This window comes from Macrobrachium rosenbergii, chromosome 12 (genome assembly GCF_040412425.1).
Source record: "Macrobrachium rosenbergii isolate ZJJX-2024 chromosome 12, ASM4041242v1, whole genome shotgun sequence".
Classification (NCBI taxonomy): Eukaryota; Metazoa; Arthropoda; class Malacostraca; order Decapoda; family Palaemonidae; genus Macrobrachium; species Macrobrachium rosenbergii.
Window position 1 is genome coordinate 43676975 of NC_089752.1, and position 5911 is coordinate 43682885.

Below are 5911 nucleotides of genomic sequence, written 5' to 3' on the forward strand. Positions count from 1 at the left end.
AGAGAGAGAGAGAGAGAGGGAATTGTCTTCGAGCTTGGTAAGATTTCTCGAGAAATTACTATTTTTTAAACTGAAGAGTCACCTAGATATAATATATATATATATATATATATATATATATATATATATATATATATATATATATATATATATATTTTTTTTATATTTTTCCTGGTGCAGGTGGATCTTATGACTCCACAATTATTACTTTTACTCGAAAATGGCCTTGTAAGATACCCAGGACATATAAAACACAAACAAAAAAGAAGTACACGGAGCGGAGGGCTCTTCACTAGGGGAAGTGCGTGAAACACGTGGATATAAAAATAGTTATATTTGATAGCACACAAGGTCAAAAGGAAAATTAACTGAAAATACGGTAAATTACTGCCGTAGAAGTCCTCCCGAAGGGGGGGGAGCTTGGGAATGCCAGGAACACGGACCAAGGATAATTCTGCTACAGGCGTCTTTCTGAAACGATATTTGGACCCACGTTACACATCTAATGCTGGAATTTGGGGATTGAATTACTCGGGGTGCACTGAAGGCGCCAAGGACTCCCCGAGGCGTTACTTGTGACTCAGAGGAAAGAAGCTGTGAACACGTGGGCCTGGCTTGAACCAAGGAATATCAGGGAACACAAAGTTATAGGCCCAGAGATTAATAAATGCAAAAGGGCTAAGTAATCGTGACTAGCAACTCGTTTTGGGTACATTACCACATTTGTAGGGGCGCAGGGATGACGACGTCTTCTGCCGAGAAACACGTGTGGGAGCGTGGACAAATGGTAGCCTCCTCTCCAAGGTATTTCTTCAAGTCGTAGATTGGGGCGGAAAAGGGCGCCCTTGGGATGATGAAAAGGCCGCCGTTTAATGTCAGCTCGCGTTTGGAAGACTTGCAATCCCCCTTGCAGTCTTCTAAGGCCACGTGGAATGTAACACGGGACACACAGGGCGGCGATGGGATCCACGTGGCGGCGAGCGGAAGAGGAGGGCACGAGCAACGGCCCGCAGAGGCGTGACTGCTTGGCTTAAACTAGCGAGCGCGTGTGAGGAAGGGCTGCCTTCGCCCTGACCTTTTATTGCTTCTGGACTGGGGTAGGGGGGCCGATGTCCTGACCCAGGGCACGCTGCTATCTCATAGAAAATGGTATTTTCATCTTTCTGTACCAAAGAAAACGGTGCAAAGCAGATTACTGGTCCCCAACAATTATATTTTCTGAGCCCTTATATACCCCCGATCTTCAAAGGTTCAAACCAACCCAAAGCAGGAAAGGAGAACAGTTTCATAGCGTATTTTGGCGCTAATCTTTACAATATATATATATATATATATATATATATATATATATATATATATATATATATATATATATATATATATATATATATATATATATATATATATATATATATATATATATATATATCAATAGCCGAATATTAGCAGTCGAAACATAAGGAACTTTTATTTACCCTTTGAGATAGATAAAAAAAATCAATTAAAACTGGCATCATAAACAAATAAATAAGGTGAAATCAGAAAACAAAGTGACAGAAGTATGGTTACATTATTAATGTCTGCAACAATGTCTTGAAAAAAATATGGCAATTGCACGATCCCAACTACTGTTCAGATGTAGAAACTTCCCAAGTCGCTGGACGTTGAAGGGAAATGGAGGAAAATAAAACGGTCGGGATTACCTCAGAATTTCACTCCAATAATCCAGCTTGCGGTGGGAGGGGATTGAAAATGGTAAAGGTAAAATTTAATCCACAATTTTTTATTTTCGGTCTTTTGAGCTTACATTTTAGAAAATGTATAAAAAAAATTAATTTTAGAAATGACCACTAAACAATGTATCCTAAAAATCCTGGGGGTTTTCCTTCTTGATATTAAAAGTAGGCTAACGAAGACGTTGCCATAATAAAGAAGAAAAATAGAATTGGAAGACAGATACAACAAAGGGAAAACAAACTTCGAGTCGCTACTTTACATGCAAAGCACAGGTGAGATGCATCAAGGAGCTCTGGGACAGTTTCTGTGAGGATCTGAATGGAGTTGAAAGCGTAATGTTTTTACATCTTAAAAAAACCGAAGAGTAAGGTGGTCAGTTCTCATCACTTGTAATGCTGTTAACGGACTTTAAAGCCAATGAAAAAAAAAAAAAAAACAAGACAAACGGTAATGCTAATATTAGGGCAATCTAGCAAACTTGTAATGATAGTCAAGTCTAGATACAGGCGCACAGACACACACAGAGAGAGAGAGAGAGAGAGAGAGAGAGAGAGAGAGTCTATTTTTCATCGATCATGATAGGAGCACAAGGGTTACACACTAATTGCATTTGTAAATAACCCAAACCATCCCCTAATCTAAACTAGCTACAAATATCCAAGGAATTCATTATCACGTTATGGGAAAAGGTTAATGATAACGCTCAGTCTTATTGTGCCATTCCCTTCTATTTCACTAAAGATCAATGATGATCAATGAATACAAGGAATTTTATATAATTGTGAAAAAGGATTTACAGGGAATATGAAACTGTCGATGACATTAACCATTTGCAAAAGGCAAAGGAAAAGTACTTTATGCTTATGGCGTTTACCTCTCGTAAAGAAACCTCTTTGTCTTTCCATAACATCTTTTCTTTATTCTAATGTTCAAAGGGTTGCTGTAGCCTTCAGTCAGAAGAAATGAGAAGGTTATGGCTGCAAGATTCTGAATATAAAATTAACTATGGAACAGTCTAAATTTCCTAATACTGGTGTGATTACCGCACACTCAACAAAGTTTTACGAATATTCAAGGAAATACAACCCATATTTAAAAATAAGCCGTGGATACTGATAAGGACCATTCATTTAACAGCTCTGCTATCAATAAAGATCCACACACCCGCAATACAGTTCTACTGATACGGTCGACAATGCCGATTGCTTTTGTTGGCACAGTTCACACACAAGTATACTTTAGTGAGCATAGTGATGTCAAATACAGTGCGACAATTCTGAATGTGTCGCATGTATTTTTATATCTCTGTAATCATTAATCAAACACAATTACTAATCTTTGTGACATCGCTAACATTACAGGCCTGGTGTCTTACTAATGGCCAGTATGTTTATGTAGCCACAGAATTCCTCTCTATACACAATGCCTGGTCACTTTGACTTTCAAACATTTGCCAATTAAACGCCCCAGTCTTAGGGACCTCAGGAGAAGCCTTCTCTCCCAGGCCTGAGGCGAGAATGGCCGGAACATTCTAGCCTTAGTCCTCGGCGAAATAAGTGGTTTACGATGCCAGTGACATTTTAGTTTTCTGCAAAAGAAAACTATTCTGACGGCTATGTCTGTCCTCCGCGCTTTTTCTGTCCGCCGTCACATTTTAAAAACCACTGAGGCTAGAGGGCTGCAAATTGGTATGTTGATCATCTACCCTCCAATCATCAAACATACCAAATTGCAGCCCTCTAGGCTCAGTAGTTTTTATATTATTTATGGTTAAAGTTAGCCATAATCGTGCGTCTGGCAACGCTATAGGACATCCCACCTCCTGGCCGTGGCTGAAAGCTTCATGGGCCACGGCTCATACAGCATTATACACTGTACAGAAAACTCGATTAAGCTGAAGAAACTTCGGCGCATTTTTTACTTGTTTAGATTTGTACCAGAAGCAGGTCTTCTGCAAAAGCTATAGATTTAATTCTTATACATGTGATCTTGTCATCGTGCCCATAGGTTTTATGCAAAGTCTGACATTCTTAAAAGATTATATCAGGGTCAATGACCTTAGTTGGCCCGGTGCCGGAGAACATTAAATCAATTAATCACTCAGATTCACTGTATAACTAAGAACGTCGATATATTTGTTTATCAATGCTACTTCCAAATAAACTAAACGTATGACGATTATTGTTATAACAATAGGGAAATAACAATGGCAGTTTAAGTACATCTCACCAATGTAAACTAAAAGAAATGCAATCGTCAACGCTGAATTTATCTGACATTTACTGTTGACAACTATTTCAACATCATTTTGCAGTGTTATTGAATAATGAACATTATATTATATGAGCAACTTACGAAACAATGCACGTTCTCATTCTGAACAATTTGGTATAAACTGTAAAGACAATGCGTTAAAATTTTTTCCGGGAGGGTAATGTGCTGTACAATGACATATCTTCTAGAGTAATAATTAATGATATGAAACGTCACGAATACTGGGAATTTCCACTGACTGCATTTCAGTTCTGAATGTATAAAAAATTATTATTCCAAGCCTGATGAAATATCAAATTTTAAGCTATTTGCAGAACCAAATCTACACAACCTGAAAACACTACACTTGACACTTCAATTGTATTAAATACCCTGCCAGCTCTACAGATATTAATCTCTCTCTCTCTCTCTCTCTCTCTCTCTCTCTCTCTCTCTCTCTCTCTCTCTATGTATATATGTATATAAAATGAACTGCGAACTTAACACAACGGTGTTAGTTATAAAAAGGCAGATTTTGATAGCGACCCCCTAAAAATTGGAAGAAACTGCGTGTTTTGCTGGCATCGAATGGCAATACCATCTTTAAAAAAGCATTACAGTACACGTTGATCCCGCTGCCCCTTCGTTTCCCTCATCTTGGAATGGTTATGCTAAATAAGAAAGGAAAAAGCCACTTCTTTACGTGACGTATAAATTATAAAAGAAAGCATACATTGGTTCCCCCTGGAGTTATATACTTTTGAGACCTAAAAATGTGGGGACCTTGAACCTCAGCCCCACCTCATTAACCCCATCGTCTGTCTCCACTAGGGTCATCGCAACTGGTAAATTATTTGTGCGAGTAATCAGACAGATGAATGGTTATGAAATCCCACGAGAAAATCACCCTCTTGCAGCCAACTAACATCCTTCAGCCACTAATGCATTCTTTAACCGTTCATTTTACCTTCGATTAATCTTTGAACAAAAGGGAAGGAAACCTATCAAGTTATCCGAGGAGTCTAATAACACAGGAAACTGATGGTGGCGGGGAACAGGATCGGGATAAGATGAATCCGTAACCTCAACTCACAGTAATGATACACCGAGGGGATCTTTCCAAGATAGAGACCCCAAGGGTTTTAACCCGGTGTGTATCCACCTTTGCGGCGTGTTCAGTGCAAGCCCGTTGGGGATTACCATAAAGAACATAAACAAAAGAATACAAATATCATACAGATAATGACCCCAAGAAATATTAGTCCTAGATAACGACCCCCGAACTTTGTCGGGGTTACTATCTAGGAGAGATCCAACCGAGGATTATCATCTTCGTGGAGGGAGCTCAGTTTCATTGCTCGTTCATTTGTTTGTCTGTTTACTAGTGTGATTATGCCAAACAAAAGAAAAAAAATTAGCGGATTATCCTAAAACACCTCGTGACTGGCAACAGTTGATTATATTTTGGGAGAGAGAAATATAATTTTTCAGGGGAAAAGGGCCAATGAAAGGAAAGTGGGTGTGAAGTGACATAGAGCCAGGTATATATATATTCCTCAGGAAGGCACGGCACCCCAGGTAAGGTTGGCTTAAGGTAAACCCCTTTAATCAACATTCCTCGACATAGGCGGAGGTTTGGAGTCTCCTAACACTTTTTCTTACAGTCGTCTCTCGTCTTTAATCTCTGCTCCCCTTTTCTACAACACAAGGTTTTCTTCTCTCTCCAAATCGGTATGAGTTCAGATAATTACAACATAATTGTAAAAGCAAATGATTTCTGGCTACTGTAGCATACTTGTGGTAATCATGATACAAAATTCATCAATATCTAATTTTCTAAAAAGGCCACATTGGAGCGCAAACGTGATAAATCTCTAAATCTCTACCCGAGAATAACGAATAATGTTTATACAATACGCTC

The 5911-nt window shown here is 38.7% G+C and overlaps 1 long non-coding RNA gene across 1 annotated transcript; it reads right to left on the reverse strand.

Moving 5' to 3' along the window:
* Positions 1–319: 319 nt before the first annotated feature.
* Positions 320–1308, reverse strand: LOC136844225 (uncharacterized). Its single transcript, XR_010854778.1, has 2 exons — positions 719–1308; positions 320–471 (listed from the first exon to the last, which is right to left on the reverse strand). It is a non-coding gene; the product is annotated as an uncharacterized lncRNA (long non-coding RNA).
* Positions 1309–5911: the final 4603 nt, after the last annotated feature.